The sequence below is a fragment of the Taudactylus pleione genome, unplaced genomic scaffold, assembly GCF_031769625.1.
Source record: "Taudactylus pleione unplaced genomic scaffold, aTauple2 ptg000393l, whole genome shotgun sequence".
NCBI classification, from domain to species: Eukaryota; Metazoa; Chordata; class Amphibia; order Anura; family Myobatrachidae; genus Taudactylus; species Taudactylus pleione.
In genome coordinates, this window is record NW_028284794.1 from 4,466,055 (window position 1) to 4,487,723 (window position 21,669).

The 21,669-nt window shown below is 31.9% G+C and overlaps 18 non-coding genes across 18 annotated transcripts; all 18 read left to right on the top strand.

The window, feature by feature from the left end:
* Window positions 1-259: 259 nt before the first annotated feature.
* TRNAW-CCA (transfer RNA tryptophan (anticodon CCA)) lies at window positions 260-331 on the top strand. The gene has a single exon. It is a non-coding gene; the product is annotated as a tRNA-Trp (tRNA).
* A 1,143-nt stretch (window positions 332-1,474) lies between these two features.
* On the top strand, window positions 1,475-1,546 carry TRNAW-CCA (transfer RNA tryptophan (anticodon CCA)). The gene has a single exon. It is a non-coding gene; the product is annotated as a tRNA-Trp (tRNA).
* Window positions 1,547-2,696: 1,150 nt separating this feature from the next.
* On the top strand, window positions 2,697-2,768 carry TRNAW-CCA (transfer RNA tryptophan (anticodon CCA)). The gene has a single exon. It is a non-coding gene; the product is annotated as a tRNA-Trp (tRNA).
* Window positions 2,769-3,918: 1,150 nt separating this feature from the next.
* TRNAW-CCA (transfer RNA tryptophan (anticodon CCA)) lies at window positions 3,919-3,990 on the top strand. The gene has a single exon. It is a non-coding gene; the product is annotated as a tRNA-Trp (tRNA).
* Window positions 3,991-5,116: 1,126 nt separating this feature from the next.
* TRNAW-CCA (transfer RNA tryptophan (anticodon CCA)) lies at window positions 5,117-5,188 on the top strand. Its single transcript has one exon. It is a non-coding gene; the product is annotated as a tRNA-Trp (tRNA).
* Window positions 5,189-6,337: 1,149 nt separating this feature from the next.
* On the top strand, window positions 6,338-6,409 carry TRNAW-CCA (transfer RNA tryptophan (anticodon CCA)). The gene has a single exon. It is a non-coding gene; the product is annotated as a tRNA-Trp (tRNA).
* A 1,149-nt stretch (window positions 6,410-7,558) lies between these two features.
* Window positions 7,559-7,630, top strand: TRNAW-CCA (transfer RNA tryptophan (anticodon CCA)). Its single transcript has one exon. It is a non-coding gene; the product is annotated as a tRNA-Trp (tRNA).
* A 1,149-nt stretch (window positions 7,631-8,779) lies between these two features.
* On the top strand, window positions 8,780-8,851 carry TRNAW-CCA (transfer RNA tryptophan (anticodon CCA)). Its single transcript has one exon. It is a non-coding gene; the product is annotated as a tRNA-Trp (tRNA).
* Window positions 8,852-10,000: 1,149 nt separating this feature from the next.
* Window positions 10,001-10,072, top strand: TRNAW-CCA (transfer RNA tryptophan (anticodon CCA)). The gene has a single exon. It is a non-coding gene; the product is annotated as a tRNA-Trp (tRNA).
* Window positions 10,073-11,221: 1,149 nt separating this feature from the next.
* On the top strand, window positions 11,222-11,293 carry TRNAW-CCA (transfer RNA tryptophan (anticodon CCA)). The gene has a single exon. It is a non-coding gene; the product is annotated as a tRNA-Trp (tRNA).
* A 1,149-nt stretch (window positions 11,294-12,442) lies between these two features.
* TRNAW-CCA (transfer RNA tryptophan (anticodon CCA)) lies at window positions 12,443-12,514 on the top strand. The gene has a single exon. It is a non-coding gene; the product is annotated as a tRNA-Trp (tRNA).
* A 1,149-nt stretch (window positions 12,515-13,663) lies between these two features.
* TRNAW-CCA (transfer RNA tryptophan (anticodon CCA)) lies at window positions 13,664-13,735 on the top strand. Its single transcript has one exon. It is a non-coding gene; the product is annotated as a tRNA-Trp (tRNA).
* A 1,149-nt stretch (window positions 13,736-14,884) lies between these two features.
* Window positions 14,885-14,956, top strand: TRNAW-CCA (transfer RNA tryptophan (anticodon CCA)). Its single transcript has one exon. It is a non-coding gene; the product is annotated as a tRNA-Trp (tRNA).
* A 1,149-nt stretch (window positions 14,957-16,105) lies between these two features.
* On the top strand, window positions 16,106-16,177 carry TRNAW-CCA (transfer RNA tryptophan (anticodon CCA)). The gene has a single exon. It is a non-coding gene; the product is annotated as a tRNA-Trp (tRNA).
* A 1,150-nt stretch (window positions 16,178-17,327) lies between these two features.
* On the top strand, window positions 17,328-17,399 carry TRNAW-CCA (transfer RNA tryptophan (anticodon CCA)). The gene has a single exon. It is a non-coding gene; the product is annotated as a tRNA-Trp (tRNA).
* Window positions 17,400-18,549: 1,150 nt separating this feature from the next.
* Window positions 18,550-18,621, top strand: TRNAW-CCA (transfer RNA tryptophan (anticodon CCA)). The gene has a single exon. It is a non-coding gene; the product is annotated as a tRNA-Trp (tRNA).
* Window positions 18,622-19,747: 1,126 nt separating this feature from the next.
* On the top strand, window positions 19,748-19,819 carry TRNAW-CCA (transfer RNA tryptophan (anticodon CCA)). Its single transcript has one exon. It is a non-coding gene; the product is annotated as a tRNA-Trp (tRNA).
* Window positions 19,820-20,968: 1,149 nt separating this feature from the next.
* Window positions 20,969-21,040, top strand: TRNAW-CCA (transfer RNA tryptophan (anticodon CCA)). Its single transcript has one exon. It is a non-coding gene; the product is annotated as a tRNA-Trp (tRNA).
* The last annotated feature ends 629 nt before the right edge of the window (window positions 21,041-21,669 follow it).

Below are 21,669 nucleotides of genomic sequence, written 5' to 3' on the forward strand. Positions count from 1 at the left end.
TACCATTACTTGTCTATTTTAACAATACATTTAGTACCAATTAGATTTTATGGATGACTTTTTCCATTCAAAAGACCTTTACTGTGATGAACAAAAATTATACACTAAAGGAAAAACCACCAGACATATCTTTTTGTTTTGTTACCGAGGATGTAGGTTTGTTTGCTTGACAACTACCTAATTCAAGGTTTAGTATAAGCAGATGATCTATTTGTAATATAAACCACCAGAAAAATCTACTGAATCGAATTTAACAAGTGACCTCGTGGCGCAACGGTAGCGCATCTGACTCCAGATCAGAAGGTTGCGTGTTCAAGTCACGTCGGGGTCAGTTTGAAGATAAAATGCTCTTTTCTGCCAAAAAAATACTATACAAGAAACTAAATACTAAGATTGTTGTCTACTTTCAATAATGTGATTATAGCTCAAACTGATACCTATATCACTAGCACATAGTCATTAAATATCTCACCTTCTTATTAGTTCTCATAATTATAATACTAAAAATATCCAGTTTAGATTAAACTTTACTTGAAGGCCAACTCTAAATGTCTGTAATGTAACAATACATTTAAAAGCAATTAGCTTTTCTGGATCAATTTTGGATCACTGCCGTCACTTGTCTTTTTTAGAAATACATTTAGTACCAATTTGATTTTAAAGATGACTTTTTCCATTCACATGACGTATACTATGAGGCATAAAAACTCTACACTGAAGGAAAAACCAGAATACATATCTTTTTGTTTTGTTACCAAAGATGTAGGCTTGTTTGCTTGACAACTACCTAATTCAAGGTTTAGCATAAGCAGATGAACTATTTGTAATATAAACCACCAGAAAATCTACTGAATCAGTTTTAATAAGAGGCAACGTTAGCTCATCTGACTCAAGATTAGAAGGTTGCGTGTTCAAATCACGTCAGGGTCGGTTATCATTTTGAAGATAAAATGCTCTATTCTGCCCAAAAATACTATACTAGAAACTAATTACCAAGATTGTTATCTACTTTCAATAATGTGATTATACCTCAAACTGATACCTATATCACTAGCACATAGTCATTAAATAACTCACATTCTTATCAGTTCTCATAATTATTATACAAAAAATATCCAGTTTAGAGAATACGTTACTTGAAGGCCAACTCTAAATGTCTGTAATGTAACAATACATTTAAAAGCAATTAGCTTTTCTGGATCAATTTTGGATCACTACCATTACTTGTCTATTTTAACAATACATTTAGTACCAATTTGATTTTATGGATGACTTTTTCCATTCAAAAGACCTTTACTGTGATGAACAAAAATTATACACTAAAGGAAAAACCACCAGACATATCTTTTTGTTTTGTTACCGAGGATGTAGGTTTGTTTGCTTGACAACTACCTAATTCAAGGTTTAGTATAAGCAGATGATCTATTTGTAATATAAACCACCAGAAAAATCTACAGAATCAGATTTAACAAGAGACCTTGTGGCGCAACGGGAGCGCGTCTGACTCCAGATCAGAAGGTTGCGAGTTCAAATCACGTCGGGGTCAGTTGTCATTTTGAAGATTAAATGCTTTTTTCGGCCAAAAAAATACTATACAAGAAACTAAATACTAAGATTGCTGTCTACTTTCAATAATGTGATTATAGCTCAAACTGATACCTATATCACTAGCACATAGTCATTAAATATCTCACCTTCTTATCAGTTCTCATAATTATAATACTAAAAATATCCAGTTTAGATTAAACTTTACTTGAAGGCCAACTCTAAATGTCTATAATGTAACAATACATTTAAAAGCAATTAGCTTTTCTGGATCAATTTTGGATCACTGCCGTCACTTGTCTTTTTTAGAAATACATTTAGTACCAATTTGATTTTAAAGAGGACTTTTTCCATTCACATGACGTATACTATGAGGCATAAAAACTCTACACTGAAGGAAAAACCAGAATACATATCTTTTTGTTTTGTTACCAAGGATGTAGGTTTGTTTGCTTGACAACTACCTAATTCAAGGTTTAGCATAAGCAGATGAACTATTTGTAATATAAACCACCAGAAAATCTACTGAATCAGTTTTAATAAGAGGCAACGTAAGCTCATCTGACTCAAGATTAGAAGGTTGCGTGTTCAAATCACGTCAGGGTAGGTTATCATTTTGAAGATAAAATGCTCTATTCTGCCCAAAAATACTATACTAGAAACTAATTACCAAGATTGTTATCTACTTTCAATAATGTGATTATACCTCAAACTGATACCTATATCACTAGCACATAGTCATTAAATAACTCACATTCTTATCAGTTCTCATAATTATTATACAAAAAATATCCAGTTTAGAGAATACGTTACTTGAAGGCCAACTCTAAATGTCTGTAATGTAACAATACATTTAAAAGCAATTAGCTTTTCTGAATCAAATTTGGATCACTACCATCACTTGTCTATTTTAACAATACATTTAGTACCAATTTGATTTTATGGATGACTTTTTCCATTCAAATGACCTATACTGTGATGAATAAAAATTATACACTAAAGGAAAAACCACCAGACATATCTTTTTGTTTTGGTACCGAGGATGTAGGTTTGTTTGCTTGACAACTACCTAATTCAAGGTTTAGTATAAGCAGATGATCTATTTGTAATATAAACCACCAGAAAAATCTACAGAATCAGATTTAACAAGAGACCTCGTGGCGCAACGGTAGCGCGTCTGACTCCAGATCAGAAGGTTGTGTGTTCAAATCACATCGGGGTCAGTCGTCATTTTGAAGAATAAATGCTCTTTTCTGCCAAAAAAATACTATACAAGAAACTAAAAACTAAGATTGCTGTCTACTTTCAATAATGTGATTATAGCTCAAACTGATACCTATATCACTAGCACGTAGTCATTAAATATCTCACCTTCTTATCAGTTCTCATGATTATAATACTAAAAATATCCAGTTTAGATTAAACTTTACTTGAAGGCCAACTCTAAATGTCTGTTATGTAACAATACATTTAAAAGCAATTAGCTTTTCTGGTTCAATTTTGGATCACTGCCGTCACTTGTCTTTTTTAGAAATACATTTAGTACCAATTTGATTTTAAAGATGACTTTTTCCATTCACATGACGTATACTATGAGGCATAAAAACTCTACACTGAAGGAAAAACCAGAATACATATCTTTTTGTTTTGTTACCAAGGATGTAGGTTTGTTTGCTTGACAACTACCTAATTCAAGGTTTAGCATAAGCAGATGAACTATTTGTAATATAAACCACCAGAAAATCTACTGAATCAGTTTTAATAAGAGGCAACGTTAGCTCATCTGACTCAAGATTAGAAGGTTGCGTGTTCAAATCACGTCAGGGTCGGTTATCATTTTGAAGATAAAATGCTCTATTCTGCCCAAAAATACTATACTAGAAACTAATTACCAAGATTGTTATCTACTTTCAATAATGTGATTATACCTCAAACTGATACCTATATCACTAGCACATAGTCATTAAATAACTCACATTCTTATCAGTTCTCATAATTATTATACAAAAAATATCCAGTTTAAAGAATACGTTACTTGAAGGCCAACTCTAAATGTCTGTAATGTAACAATACATTTAAAAGCAATGATCTTTTCTGGATCAATTTTGGATCACTACCATCACTTGTCTATTTTAACAATACATTTAGTACCAATTTGATTTTATGGATGACTTTTTCCATTCAAATGACCTATACTGTGATGAATAAAAATTATACACTAAAGGAAAAACCACCAGACATATCTTTTTGTTTTGTTGCCGAGGATGTAGGTTTGTTTGCTTGACAACTACATAATTCAAGGTTTAGTATAAGCAGATGATCTATTTGTAATATAAACCACCAGAAAAATCAACTGAATCGAATTTAACAAGTGACCTCGTGGCGCAACGGTAGCGCATCTGACTCCAGATCAGAAGGTTGCGTGTTCAAATCACGTCGGGGTCAGTTGTCATTTTGAAGATAAAATGCTCTTTTCTGCCAAAAAAATACTATACAAGAAACTAAATACTAAGATTGTTGTCTACTTTCAATAATGTGATTATAGCTCAAACTGATACCTATATCACTAGCACATAGTCATTAAATAACTCACATTCTTATCAGTTCTCATAATTATTATACAAAAAATATCCAGTTTAGAGAATACGTTACTTGAAGGCCAACTCTAAATGTCTGTAATGTAACAATACATTTAAAAGCAATGATCTTTTCTGGATCAATTTTGGATCACTACATCACTTGTCTATTTTAACAATACATTTAGTACCAATTTGATTTTAGGGATGACTTTTTCCATTCAAATGACCTATACTGTGATGAATAAAAATTATACACTAAAGGAAAAACCACCAGACATATCTTTTTGTTTTGTTACCGAGGATGTAGGTTTGTTTGCTTGACAACTACCTAATTCAAGGTTTAGTATAAGCAGATGATCTATTTGTAATATAAACCACCAGAAAAATCTACAGAATCAGATTTAACAAGAGACCTTGTGGCGCAAGGTTGCGTGTTCAAATCACGTCGGGGTCAGTTTGAAGATAAAATGCTCTTTTCTGCCAAAAAAATACTATACAAGAAACTAAATACTAAGATTGTTGTCTACTTTCAATAATGTGATTATAGCTCAAACTGATACCTATATCACTAGCACATAGTCATTAAATAACTCACATTCTTATCAGTTCTCATAATTATTATACAAAAAATATCCAGTTTAGAGAATACGTTACTTGAAGGCCAACTCTAAATGTCTGTAATGTAACAATACATTTAAAAGCAATTAGCTTTTCTGAATCAATTTTGGATCACTACCATCACTTGTCTATTTTAACAATACATTTAGTACCAATTTGATTTTATGGATGACTTTTTCCATTCAAATGACCTATACTGTGATGAATAAAAATTATACACTAAAGGAAAAACCACCAGACATATCTTTTTGTTTTGGTACCGAGGATGTAGGTTTGTTTGCTTGACAACTACCTAATTCAAGGTTTAGTATAAGCAGATGATGTATTTGTAATATAAACCACCAGAAAAATCTACAGAATCAGACTTAACAAGAGACCTTGTGGCGCAACGGTAGCGCGTCTGACTCCAGATCAGAAGGTTGTGTGTTCAAATCACGTCAGGGTCAGTTGTCATTTTGAAGAATAAATGCTCTTTTCTGCCAAAAAAATACTATACAAGAAACTAAAAACAAAGATTGCTGTCTACTTTCAATAATGTGATTATAGCTCAAACTGATACCTATATCACTAGCACATAGTCATTAAATATCTCACCTTCTTATCAGTTCTCATAATTATAATACTAAAAATATCCAGTTTAGATTAAACTTTACTTGAAGGCCAACTCTAAATGTCTGTAATGTAACAATACATTTAAAAGCAATTACCTTTTCTGGTTCAATTTTGGATCACTGCCGTCACTTGTCTTTTTTAGAAATACATTTAGTACCAATTTGATTTTAAAGATGACTTTTTCCATTCACATGACGTATACTATGAGGCATAAAAACTCTACACTGAAGGAAAAACCAGAATACATATCTTTTTGTTTTGTTACCAAGGATGTAGGTTTGTTTGCTTGACAACTACCTAATTCAAGGTTTAGCATAAGCAGATGAACTATTTGTAATATAAACCACCAGAAAATCTACTGAATCAGTTTTAATAAGAGGCAACGTTAGCTCATCTAACTCAAGATTAGAAGGTTGCGTGTTCAAATCACGTCAGGGTCGGTTATCATTTTGAAGATAAAATGCTCTATTCTGCCCAAAAATACTATACTAGAAACTAATTACCAAGATTGTTATCTACTTTCAATAATGTGATTATACCTCAAACTGATACCTATATCACTAGCACATAGTCATTAAATAACTCACATTCTTATCAGTTCTCATAATTATTATACAAAAAATATCCAGTTTAGAGAATACGTTACTTGAAGGCCAACTCTAAATGTCTGTAATGTAACAATACATTTAAAAGCAATGATCTTTTCTGGATCAATTTTGGATCACTACATCACTTGTCTATTTTAACAATACATTTAGTACCAATTTGATTTTAGGGATGACTTTTTCCATTCAAATGACCTATACTGTGATGAATAAAAATTATACACTAAAGGAAAAACCACCAGACATATCTTTTTGTTTTGTTACCGAGGATGTAGGTTTGTTTGCTTGACAACTACCTAATTCAAGGTTTAGTATAAGCAGATGATCTATTTGTAATATAAACCACCAGAAAAATCAACTGAATCGAATTTAGCAAGTGACCTCGAGGCGCAACGGTAGCGCATCTGACTCCAGATCAGAAGGTTGCGTGTTCAAATCACGTCGGGGTCAGTTGTCATTTTGAAGATAAAATGCTCTTTTCTGCCAAAAAAATACTATACAAGAAACTAAATACTAAGATTGTTGTCTACTTTCAATAATGTGATTATAGCTCAAACTGATACCTATATCACTAGCACATAGTCATTAAATATCTCACCTTCTTATCAGTTCTCATAATTATAATACTAAAAATATCCAGATTAGATTAAACTTTACTTGAAGGCCAACTCTAAATGTCTGTAATGTAACAATACATTTAAAAGCAATTAGCTTTTCTGGATCAATTTTGGATCACTGCCGTCACTTGTCTTTTTTAGAAATACATTTAGTACCAATTTGATTTTAAAGAGGACTTTTTCCATTCACATGACGTATACTATGAGGCATAAAAACTCTACACTGAAGGAAAAACCAGAATACATATCTTTTTGTTTTGTTACCAAGGATGTAGGTTTGTTTGCTTGACAACTACCTAATTCAAGGTTTAGCATAAGCAGATGAACTATTTGTAATATAAACCACCAGAAAATCTACTGAATCAGTTTTAATAAGAGGCAACGTTAGCTCATCTAACTCAAGATTAGAAGGTTGCGTGTTCAAATCACGTCAGGGTCGGTTATCATTTTGAAGATAAAATGCTCTATTCTGCCCAAAAATACTATACTAGAAACTAATTACCAAGATTGTTATCTACTTTCAATAATGTGATTATACCTCAAACTGATACCTATATCACTAGCACATAGTCATTAAATAACTCACATTCTTATCAGTTCTCATAATTATTATACAAAAAATATCCAGTTTAGAGAATACGTTACTTGAAGGCCAACTCTAAATGTCTGTAATGTAACAATACATTTAAAAGCAATGATCTTTTCTGGATCAATTTTGGATCACTACATCACTTGTCTATTTTAACAATACATTTAGTACCAATTTGATTTTAGGGATGACTTTTTCCATTCAAATGACCTATACTGTGATGAATAAAAATTATACACTAAAGGAAAAACCACCAGACATATCTTTTTGTTTTGTTACCGAGGATGTAGGTTTGTTTGCTTGACAACTACCTAATTCAAGGTTTAGTATAAGCAGATGATCTATTTGTAATATAAACCACCAGAAAAATCAACTGAATCGAATTTAGCAAGTGACCTCGAGGCGCAACGGTAGCGCATCTGACTCCAGATCAGAAGGTTGCGTGTTCAAATCACGTCGGGGTCAGTTGTCATTTTGAAGATAAAATGCTCTTTTCTGCCAAAAAAATACTATACAAGAAACTAAATACTAAGATTGTTGTCTACTTTCAATAATGTGATTATAGCTCAAACTGATACCTATATCACTAGCACATAGTCATTAAATATCTCACCTTCTTATCAGTTCTCATAATTATAATACTAAAAATATCCAGATTAGATTAAACTTTACTTGAAGGCCAACTCTAAATGTCTGTAATGTAACAATACATTTAAAAGCAATTAGCTTTTCTGGATCAATTTTGGATCACTGCCGTCACTTGTCTTTTTTAGAAATACATTTAGTACCAATTTGATTTTAAAGAGGACTTTTTCCATTCACATGACGTATACTATGAGGCATAAAAACTCTACACTGAAGGAAAAACCAGAATACATATCTTTTTGTTTTGTTACCAAGGATGTAGGTTTGTTTGCTTGACAACTACCTAATTCAAGGTTTAGCATAAGCAGATGAACTATTTGTAATATAAACCACCAGAAAATCTACTGAATCAGTTTTAATAAGAGGCAACGTTAGCTCATCTAACTCAAGATTAGAAGGTTGCGTGTTCAAATCACGTCAGGGTCGGTTATCATTTTGAAGATAAAATGCTCTATTCTGCCCAAAAATACTATACTAGAAACTAATTACCAAGATTGTTATCTACTTTCAATAATGTGATTATACCTCAAACTGATACCTATATCACTAGCACATAGTCATTAAATAACTCACATTCTTATCAGTTCTCATAATTATTATACAAAAAATATCCAGTTTAGAGAATACGTTACTTGAAGGCCAACTCTAAATGTCTGTAATGTAACAATACATTTAAAAGCAATGATCTTTTCTGGATCAATTTTGGATCACTACATCACTTGTCTATTTTAACAATACATTTAGTACCAATTTGATTTTAGGGATGACTTTTTCCATTCAAATGACCTATACTGTGATGAATAAAAATTATACACTAAAGGAAAAACCACCAGACATATCTTTTTGTTTTGTTACCGAGGATGTAGGTTTGTTTGCTTGACAACTACCTAATTCAAGGTTTAGTATAAGCAGATGATCTATTTGTAATATAAACCACCAGAAAAATCAACTGAATCGAATTTAGCAAGTGACCTCGAGGCGCAACGGTAGCGCATCTGACTCCAGATCAGAAGGTTGCGTGTTCAAATCACGTCGGGGTCAGTTGTCATTTTGAAGATAAAATGCTCTTTTCTGCCAAAAAAATACTATACAAGAAACTAAATACTAAGATTGTTGTCTACTTTCAATAATGTGATTATAGCTCAAACTGATACCTATATCACTAGCACATAGTCATTAAATATCTCACCTTCTTATCAGTTCTCATAATTATAATACTAAAAATATCCAGTTTAGATTAAACTTTACTTGAAGGCCAACTCTAAATGTCTATAATGTAACAATACATTTAAAAGCAATTAGCTTTTCTGGATCAATTTTGGATCACTGCCGTCACTTGTCTTTTTTAGAAATACATTTAGTACCAATTTGATTTTAAAGAGGACTTTTTCCATTCACATGACGTATACTATGAGGCATAAAAACTCTACACTGAAGGAAAAACCAGAATACATATCTTTTTGTTTTGTTACCAAGGATGTAGGTTTGTTTGCTTGACAACTACCTAATTCAAGGTTTAGCATAAGCAGATGAACTATTTGTAATATAAACCACCAGAAAATCTACTGAATCAGTTTTAATAAGAGGCAACGTTAGCTCATCTAACTCAAGATTAGAAGGTTGCGTGTTCAAATCACGTCAGGGTCGGTTATCATTTTGAAGATAAAATGCTCTATTCTGCCCAAAAATACTATACTAGAAACTAATTACCAAGATTGTTATCTACTTTCAATAATGTGATTATACCTCAAACTGATACCTATATCACTAGCACATAGTCATTAAATAACTCACATTCTTATCAGTTCTCATAATTATTATACAAAAAATATCCAGTTTAGAGAATACGTTACTTGAAGGCCAACTCTAAATGTCTGTAATGTAACAATACATTTAAAAGCAATGATCTTTTCTGGATCAATTTTGGATCACTACATCACTTGTCTATTTTAACAATACATTTAGTACCAATTTGATTTTAGGGATGACTTTTTCCATTCAAATGACCTATACTGTGATGAATAAAAATTATACACTAAAGGAAAAACCACCAGACATATCTTTTTGTTTTGTTACCGAGGATGTAGGTTTGTTTGCTTGACAACTACCTAATTCAAGGTTTAGTATAAGCAGATGATCTATTTGTAATATAAACCACCAGAAAAATCAACTGAATCGAATTTAGCAAGTGACCTCGAGGCGCAACGGTAGCGCATCTGACTCCAGATCAGAAGGTTGCGTGTTCAAATCACGTCGGGGTCAGTTGTCATTTTGAAGATAAAATGCTCTTTTCTGCCAAAAAAATACTATACAAGAAACTAAATACTAAGATTGTTGTCTACTTTCAATAATGTGATTATAGCTCAAACTGATACCTATATCACTAGCACATAGTCATTAAATATCTCACCTTCTTATCAGTTCTCATAATTATAATACTAAAAATATCCAGATTAGATTAAACTTTACTTGAAGGCCAACTCTAAATGTCTGTAATGTAACAATACATTTAAAAGCAATTAGCTTTTCTGGATCAATTTTGGATCACTGCCGTCACTTGTCTTTTTTAGAAATACATTTAGTACCAATTTGATTTTAAAGAGGACTTTTTCCATTCACATGACGTATACTATGAGGCATAAAAACTCTACACTGAAGGAAAAACCAGAATACATATCTTTTTGTTTTGTTACCAAGGATGTAGGTTTGTTTGCTTGACAACTACCTAATTCAAGGTTTAGCATAAGCAGATGAACTATTTGTAATATAAACCACCAGAAAATCTACTGAATCAGTTTTAATAAGAGGCAACGTTAGCTCATCTAACTCAAGATTAGAAGGTTGCGTGTTCAAATCACGTCAGGGTCGGTTATCATTTTGAAGATAAAATGCTCTATTCTGCCCAAAAATACTATACTAGAAACTAATTACCAAGATTGTTATCTACTTTCAATAATGTGATTATACCTCAAACTGATACCTATATCACTAGCACATAGTCATTAAATAACTCACATTCTTATCAGTTCTCATAATTATTATACAAAAAATATCCAGTTTAGAGAATACGTTACTTGAAGGCCAACTCTAAATGTCTGTAATGTAACAATACATTTAAAAGCAATGATCTTTTCTGGATCAATTTTGGATCACTACATCACTTGTCTATTTTAACAATACATTTAGTACCAATTTGATTTTAGGGATGACTTTTTCCATTCAAATGACCTATACTGTGATGAATAAAAATTATACACTAAAGGAAAAACCACCAGACATATCTTTTTGTTTTGTTACCGAGGATGTAGGTTTGTTTGCTTGACAACTACCTAATTCAAGGTTTAGTATAAGCAGATGATCTATTTGTAATATAAACCACCAGAAAAATCAACTGAATCGAATTTAGCAAGTGACCTCGAGGCGCAACGGTAGCGCATCTGACTCCAGATCAGAAGGTTGCGTGTTCAAATCACGTCGGGGTCAGTTGTCATTTTGAAGATAAAATGCTCTTTTCTGCCAAAAAAATACTATACAAGAAACTAAATACTAAGATTGTTGTCTACTTTCAATAATGTGATTATAGCTCAAACTGATACCTATATCACTAGCACATAGTCATTAAATATCTCACCTTCTTATCAGTTCTCATAATTATAATACTAAAAATATCCAGATTAGATTAAACTTTACTTGAAGGCCAACTCTAAATGTCTGTAATGTAACAATACATTTAAAAGCAATTAGCTTTTCTGGATCAATTTTGGATCACTGCCGTCACTTGTCTTTTTTAGAAATACATTTAGTACCAATTTGATTTTAAAGAGGACTTTTTCCATTCACATGACGTATACTATGAGGCATAAAAACTCTACACTGAAGGAAAAACCAGAATACATATCTTTTTGTTTTGTTACCAAGGATGTAGGTTTGTTTGCTTGACAACTACCTAATTCAAGGTTTAGCATAAGCAGATGAACTATTTGTAATATAAACCACCAGAAAATCTACTGAATCAGTTTTAATAAGAGGCAACGTTAGCTCATCTAACTCAAGATTAGAAGGTTGCGTGTTCAAATCACGTCAGGGTCGGTTATCATTTTGAAGATAAAATGCTCTATTCTGCCCAAAAATACTATACTAGAAACTAATTACCAAGATTGTTATCTACTTTCAATAATGTGATTATACCTCAAACTGATACCTATATCACTAGCACATAGTCATTAAATAACTCACATTCTTATCAGTTCTCATAATTATTATACAAAAAATATCCAGTTTAGAGAATACGTTACTTGAAGGCCAACTCTAAATGTCTGTAATGTAACAATACATTTAAAAGCAATGATCTTTTCTGGATCAATTTTGGATCACTACATCACTTGTCTATTTTAACAATACATTTAGTACCAATTTGATTTTAGGGATGACTTTTTCCATTCAAATGACCTATACTGTGATGAATAAAAATTATACACTAAAGGAAAAACCACCAGACATATCTTTTTGTTTTGTTACCGAGGATGTAGGTTTGTTTGCTTGACAACTACCTAATTCAAGGTTTAGTATAAGCAGATGATCTATTTGTAATATAAACCACCAGAAAAATCAACTGAATCGAATTTAGCAAGTGACCTCGAGGCGCAACGGTAGCGCATCTGACTCCAGATCAGAAGGTTGCGTGTTCAAATCACGTCGGGGTCAGTTGTCATTTTGAAGATAAAATGCTCTTTTCTGCCAAAAAAATACTATACAAGAAACTAAATACTAAGATTGTTGTCTACTTTCAATAATGTGATTATAGCTCAAACTGATACCTATATCACTAGCACATAGTCATTAAATATCTCACCTTCTTATCAGTTCTCATAATTATAATACTAAAAATATCCAGTTTAGATTAAACTTTACTTGAAGGCCAACTCTAAATGTCTATAATGTAACAATACATTTAAAAGCAATTAGCTTTTCTGGATCAATTTTGGATCACTGCCGTCACTTGTCTTTTTTAGAAATACATTTAGTACCAATTTGATTTTAAAGAGGACTTTTTCCATTCACATGACGTATACTATGAGGCATAAAAACTCTACACTGAAGGAAAAACCAGAATACATATCTTTTTGTTTTGTTACCAAGGATGTAGGTTTGTTTGCTTGACAACTACCTAATTCAAGGTTTAGCATAAGCAGATGAACTATTTGTAATATAAACCACCAGAAAATCTACTGAATCAGTTTTAATAAGAGGCAACGTTAGCTCATCTAACTCAAGATTAGAAGGTTGCGTGTTCAAATCACGTCAGGGTCGGTTATCATTTTGAAGATAAAATGCTCTATTCTGCCCAAAAATACTATACTAGAAACTAATTACCAAGATTGTTATCTACTTTCAATAATGTGATTATACCTCAAACTGATACCTATATCACTAGCACATAGTCATTAAATAACTCACATTCTTATCAGTTCTCATAATTATTATACAAAAAATATCCAGTTTAGAGAATACGTTACTTGAAGGCCAACTCTAAATGTCTGTAATGTAACAATACATTTAAAAGCAATGATCTTTTCTGGATCAATTTTGGATCACTACATCACTTGTCTATTTTAACAATACATTTAGTACCAATTTGATTTTAGGGATGACTTTTTCCATTCAAATGACCTATACTGTGATGAATAAAAATTATACACTAAAGGAAAAACCACCAGACATATCTTTTTGTTTTGTTACCGAGGATGTAGGTTTGTTTGCTTGACAACTACCTAATTCAAGGTTTAGTATAAGCAGATGATCTATTTGTAATATAAACCACCAGAAAAATCAACTGAATCGAATTTAGCAAGTGACCTCGAGGCGCAACGGTAGCGCATCTGACTCCAGATCAGAAGGTTGCGTGTTCAAATCACGTCGGGGTCAGTTGTCATTTTGAAGATAAAATGCTCTTTTCTGCCAAAAAAATACTATACAAGAAACTAAATACTAAGATTGTTGTCTACTTTCAATAATGTGATTATAGCTCAAACTGATACCTATATCACTAGCACATAGTCATTAAATATCTCACCTTCTTATCAGTTCTCATAATTATAATACTAAAAATATCCAGATTAGATTAAACTTTACTTGAAGGCCAACTCTAAATGTCTGTAATGTAACAATACATTTAAAAGCAATTAGCTTTTCTGGATCAATTTTGGATCACTGCCGTCACTTGTCTTTTTTAGAAATACATTTAGTACCAATTTGATTTTAAAGAGGACTTTTTCCATTCACATGACGTATACTATGAGGCATAAAAACTCTACACTGAAGGAAAAACCAGAATACATATCTTTTTGTTTTGTTACCAAGGATGTAGGTTTGTTTGCTTGACAACTACCTAATTCAAGGTTTAGCATAAGCAGATGAACTATTTGTAATATAAACCACCAGAAAATCTACTGAATCAGTTTTAATAAGAGGCAACGTTAGCTCATCTAACTCAAGATTAGAAGGTTGCGTGTTCAAATCACGTCAGGGTCGGTTATCATTTTGAAGATAAAATGCTCTATTCTGCCCAAAAATACTATACTAGAAACTAATTACCAAGATTGTTATCTACTTTCAATAATGTGATTATACCTCAAACTGATACCTATATCACTAGCACATAGTCATTAAATAACTCACATTCTTATCAGTTCTCATAATTATTATACAAAAAATATCCAGTTTAGAGAATACGTTACTTGAAGGCCAACTCTAAATGTCTGTAATGTAACAATACATTTAAAAGCAATGATCTTTTCTGGATCAATTTTGGATCACTACATCACTTGTCTATTTTAACAATACATTTAGTACCAATTTGATTTTAGGGATGACTTTTTCCATTCAAATGACCTATACTGTGATGAATAAAAATTATACACTAAAGGAAAAACCACCAGACATATCTTTTTGTTTTGTTACCGAGGATGTAGGTTTGTTTGCTTGACAACTACCTAATTCAAGGTTTAGTATAAGCAGATGATCTATTTGTAATATAAACCACCAGAAAAATCAACTGAATCGAATTTAGCAAGTGACCTCGAGGCGCAACGGTAGCGCATCTGACTCCAGATCAGAAGGTTGCGTGTTCAAATCACGTCGGGGTCAGTTGTCATTTTGAAGATAAAATGCTCTTTTCTGCCAAAAAAATACTATACAAGAAACTAAATACTAAGATTGTTGTCTACTTTCAATAATGTGATTATAGCTCAAACTGATACCTATATCACTAGCACATAGTCATTAAATATCTCACCTTCTTATCAGTTCTCATAATTATAATACTAAAAATATCCAGATTAGATTAAACTTTACTTGAAGGCCAACTCTAAATGTCTGTAATGTAACAATACATTTAAAAGCAATTAGCTTTTCTGGATCAATTTTGGATCACTGCCGTCACTTGTCTTTTTTAGAAATACATTTAGTACCAATTTGATTTTAAAGAGGACTTTTTCCATTCACATGACGTATACTATGAGGCATAAAAACTCTACACTGAAGGAAAAACCAGAATACATATCTTTTTGTTTTGTTACCAAGGATGTAGGTTTGTTTGCTTGACAACTACCTAATTCAAGGTTTAGCATAAGCAGATGAACTATTTGTAATATAAACCACCAGAAAATCTACTGAATCAGTTTTAATAAGAGGCAACGTTAGCTCATCTAACTCAAGATTAGAAGGTTGCGTGTTCAAATCACGTCAGGGTCGGTTATCATTTTGAAGATAAAATGCTCTATTCTGCCCAAAAATACTATACTAGAAACTAATTACCAAGATTGTTATCTACTTTCAATAATGTGATTATACCTCAAACTGATACCTATATCACTAGCACATAGTCATTAAATAACTCACATTCTTATCAGTTCTCATAATTATTATACAAAAAATATCCAGTTTAGAGAATACGTTACTTGAAGGCCAACTCTAAATGTCTGTAATGTAACAATACATTTAAAAGCAATGATCTTTTCTGGATCAATTTTGGATCACTACATCACTTGTCTATTTTAACAATACATTTAGTACCAATTTGATTTTAGGGATGACTTTTTCCATTCAAATGACCTATACTGTGATGAATAAAAATTATACACTAAAGGAAAAACCACCAGACATATCTTTTTGTTTTGTTACCGAGGATGTAGGTTTGTTTGCTTGACAACTACCTAATTCAAGGTTTAGTATAAGCAGATGATCTATTTGTAATATAAACCACCAGAAAAATCAACTGAATCGAATTTAGCAAGTGACCTCGAGGCGCAACGGTAGCGCATCTGACTCCAGATCAGAAGGTTGCGTGTTCAAATCACGTCGGGGTCAGTTGTCATTTTGAAGATAAAATGCTCTTTTCTGCCAAAAAAATACTATACAAGAAACTAAATACTAAGATTGTTGTCTACTTTCAATAATGTGATTATAGCTCAAACTGATACCTATATCACTAGCACATAGTCATTAAATATCTCACCTTCTTATCAGTTCTCATAATTATAATACTAAAAATATCCAGTTTAGATTAAACTTTACTTGAAGGCCAACTCTAAATGTCTATAATGTAACAATACATTTAAAAGCAATTAGCTTTTCTGGATCAATTTTGGATCACTGCCGTCACTTGTCTTTTTTAGAAATACATTTAGTACCAATTTGATTTTAAAGAGGACTTTTTCCATTCACATGACGTATACTATGAGGCATAAAAACTCTACACTGAAGGAAAAACCAGAATACATATCTTTTTGTTTTGTTACCAAGGATGTAGGTTTGTTTGCTTGACAACTACCTAATTCAAGGTTTAGCATAAGCAGATGAACTATTTGTAATATAAACCACCAGAAAATCTACTGAATCAGTTTTAATAAGAGGCAACGTAAGCTCATCTGACTCAAGATTAGAAGGTTGCGTGTTCAAATCACGTCAGGGTAGGTTATCATTTTGAAGATAAAATGCTCTATTCTGCCCAAAAATACTATACTAGAAACTAATTACCAAGATTGTTATCTACTTTCAATAATGTGATTATACCTCAAACTGATACCTATATCACTAGCACATAGTCATTAAATAACTCACATTCTTATCAGTTCTCATAATTATTATACAAAAAATATCCAGTTTAGAGAATACGTTACTTGAAGGCCAACTCTAAATGTCTGTAATGTAACAATACATTTAAAAGCAATTAGCTTTTCTGAATCAAATTTGGATCACTACCATCACTTGTCTATTTTAACAATACATTTAGTACCAATTTGATTTTATGGATGACTTTTTCCATTCAAATGACCTATACTGTGATGAATAAAAATTATACACTAAAGGAAAAACCACCAGACATATCTTTTTGTTTTGGTACCGAGGATGTAGGTTTGTTTGCTTGACAACTACCTAATTCAAGGTTTAGTATAAGCAGATGATCTATTTGTAATATAAACCACCAGAAAAATCTACAGAATCAGATTTAACAAGAGACCTCGTGGCGCAACGGTAGCGCGTCTGACTCCAGATCAGAAGGTTGTGTGTTCAAATCACATCGGGGTCAGTCGTCATTTTGAAGAATAAATGCTCTTTTCTGCCAAAAAAATACTATACAAGAAACTAAAAACTAAGATTGCTGTCTACTTTCAATAATGTGATTATAGCTCAAACTGATACCTATATCACTAGCACGTAGTCATTAAATATCTCACCTTCTTATCAGTTCTCATGATTATAATACTAAAAATATCCAGTTTAGATTAAACTTTACTTGAAGGCCAACTCTAAATGTCTGTTATGTAACAATACATTTAAAAGCAATTAGCTTTTCTGGTTCAATTTTGGATCACTGCCGTCACTTGTCTTTTTTAGAAATACATTTAGTACCAATTTGATTTTAAAGATGACTTTTTCCATTCACATGACGTATACTATGAGGCATAAAAACTCTACACTGAAGGAAAAACCAGAATACATATCTTTTTGTTTTGTTACCAAGGATGTAGGTTTGTTTGCTTGACAACTACCTAATTCAAGGTTTAGCATAAGCAGATGAACTATTTGTAATATAAACCACCAGAAAATCTACTGAATCAGTTTTAATAAGAGGCAACGTTAGCTCATCTGACTCAAGATTAGAAGGTTGCGTGTTCAAATCACGTCAGGGTCGGTTATCATTTTGAAGATAAAATGCTCTATTCTGCCCAAAAATACTATACTAGAAACTAATTACCAAGATTGTTATCTACTTTCAATAATGTGATTATACCTCAAACTGATACCTATATCACTAGCACATAGTCATTAAATAACTCACATTCTTATCAGTTCTCATAATTATTATACAAAAAATATCCAGTTTAAAGAATACGTTACTTGAAGGCCAACTCTAAATGTCTGTAATGTAACAATACATTTAAAAGCAATGATCTTTTCTGGATCAATTTTGGATCACTACCATCACTTGTCTATTTTAACAATACATTTAGTACCAATTTGATTTTATGGATGACTTTTTCCATTCAAATGACCTATACTGTGATGAATAAAAATTATACACTAAAGGAAAAACCACCAGACATATCTTTTTGTTTTGTTACCGAGGATGTAGGTTTGTTTGCTTGACAACTACATAATTCAAGGTTTAGTATAAGCAGATGATCTATTTGTAATATAAACCACCAGAAAAATCAACTGAATCGAATTTAACAAGTGACCTCGTGGCGCAACGGTAGCGCATCTGACTCCAGATCAGAAGGTTGCGTGTTCAAATCACGTCGGGGTCAGTTGTCATTTTGAAGATAAAATGCTCTTTTCTGCCAAAAAAATACTATACAAGAAACTAAATACTAAGATTGTTGTCTACTTTCAATAATGTGATTATAGCTCAAACTGATACCTATATCACTAGCACATAGTCATTAAATAACTCACATTCTTATCAGTTCTCATAATTATTATACAAAAAATATCCAGTTTAGAGAATACGTTACTTGAAGGCCAACTCTAAATGTCTGTAATGTAACAATACATTTAAAAGCAATGATCTTTTCTGGATCAATTTTGGATCACTACATCACTTGTCTATTTTAACAATACATTTAGTACCAATTTGATTTTAGGGATGACTTTTTCCATTCAAATGACCTATACTGTGATGAATAAAAATTATACACTAAAGGAAAAACCACCAGACATATCTTTTTGTTTTGTTACCGAGGATGTAGGTTTGTTTGCTTGACAACTACCTAATTCAAGGTTTAGTATAAGCAGATGATCTATTTGTAATATAAACCACCAGAAAAATCTACAGAATCAGATTTAACAAGAGACCTTGTGGCGCAAGGTTGCGTGTTCAAATCACGTCGGGGTCAGTTTGAAGATAAAATGCTCTTTTCTGCCAAAAAAATACTATACAAGAAACTAAATACTAAGATTGTTGTCTACTTTCAATAATGTGATTATAGCTCAAACTGATACCTATATCACTAGCACATAGTCATTAAATAACTCACATTCTTATCAGTTCTCATAATTATTATACAAAAAATATCCAGTTTAGAGAATACGTTACTTGAAGGCCAACTCTAAATGTCTGTAATGTAACAATACATTTAAAAGCAATTAGCTTTTCTGAATCAATTTTGGATCACTACCATCACTTGTCTATTTTAACAATACATTTAGTACCAATTTGATTTTATGGATGACTTTTTCCATTCAAATGACCTATACTGTGATGAATAAAAATTATACACTAAAGGAAAAACCACCAGACATATCTTTTTGTTTTGGTACCGAGGATGTAGGTTTGTTTGCTTGACAACTACCTAATTCAAGGTTTAGTATAAGCAGATGATGTATTTGTAATATAAACCACCAGAAAAATCTACAGAATCAGATTTAACAAGAGACCTTGTGGCGCAACGGTAGCGCGTCTGACTCCAGATCAGAAGGTTGTGTGTTCAAATCACGTCAGGGTCAGTTGTCATTTTGAAGAATAAATGCTCTTTTCTGCCAAAAAAATACTATACAAGAAACTAAAAACAAAGATTGCTGTCTACTTTCAATAATGTGATTATAGCTCAAACTGATACCTATATCACTAGCACATAGTCATTAAATATCTCACCTTCTTATCAGTTCTCATAATTATAATACTAAAAATATCCAGTTTAGATTAAACTTTACTTGAAGGCCAACTCTAAATGTCTGTAATGTAACAATACATTTAAAAGCAATTACCTTTTCTGGTTCAATTTTGGATCACTGCCGTCACTTGTCTTTTTTAGAAATACATTTAGTACCAATTTGATTTTAAAGATGACTTTTTCCATTCACATGACGTATACTATGAGGCATAAAAACTCTACACTGAAGGAAAAACCAGAATACATATCTTTTTGTTTTGTTACCAAGGATGTAGGTTTGTTTGCTTGACAACTACCTAATTCAAGGTTTAGCATAAGCAGATGAACTATTTGTAATATAAACCACCAGAAAATCTACTGAATCAGTTTTAATAAGAGGCAACGTTAGCTCATCTAACTCAAGATTAGAAGGTTGCGTGTTCAAATCACGTCAGGGTCGGTTATCATTTTGAAGATAAAATGCTCTATTCTGCCCAAAAATACTATACTAGAAACTAATTACCAAGATTGTTATCTACTTTCAATAATGTGATTATACCTCAAACTGATACCTATATCACTAGCACATAGTCATTAAATAACTCACATTCTTATCAGTTCTCATAATTATTATACAAAAAATATCCAGTTTAGAGAATACGTTACTTGAAGGCCAACTCTAAATGTCTGTAATGTAACAATACATTTAAAAGCAATGATCTTTTCTGGATCAATTTTGGATCACTACATCACTTGTCTATTTTAACAATACATTTAGTACCAATTTGATTTTAGGGATGACTTTTTCCATTCAAATGACCTATACTGTGATGAATAAAAATTATACACTAAAGGAAAAACCACCAGACATATCTTTTTGTTTTGTTACCGAGGATGTAGGTTTGTTTGCTTGACAACTACCTAATTCAAGGTTTAGTATAAGCAGATGATCTATTTGTAATATAAACCACCAGAAAAATCAACTGAATCGAATTTAGCAAGTGACCTCGAGGCGCAACGGTAGCGCATCTGACTCCAGATCAGAAGGTTGCGTGTTCAAATCACGTCGGGGTCAGTTGTCATTTTGAAGATAAAATGCTCTTTTCTGCCAAAAAAATACTATACAAGAAACTAAATACTAAGATTGTTGTCTACTTTCAATAATGTGATTATAGCTCAAACTGATACCTATATCACTAGCACATAGTCATTAAATATCTCACCTTCTTATCAGTTCTCATAATTATAATACTAAAAATATCCAGATTAGATTAAACTTTACTTGAAGGCCAACTCTAAATGTCTGTAATGTAACAATACATTTAAAAGCAATTAGCTTTTCTGGATCAATTTTGGATCACTGCCGTCACTTGTCTTTTTTAGAAATACATTTAGTACCAATTTGATTTTAAAGATGACTTTTTCCATTCACATGACGTATACTATGAGGCATAAAAACTCTACACTGAAGGAATAACCAGAATACATATCTTTTTGTTTTGTTACCAAAGATGTAGGCTTGTTTGCTTGACAACTACCTAATTCAAGGTTTAACATAAGCAGATGAACTATTTGTAATATAAACCACCAGAAAATCTACTGAATCAGTTTTAATAAGAGGCAACGTTAGCTCATCTGACTCAAGATTAGAAGGTTGCGTGTTCAAATCACATCAGGGTCGGTTATCATTTTGAAGATAAAATG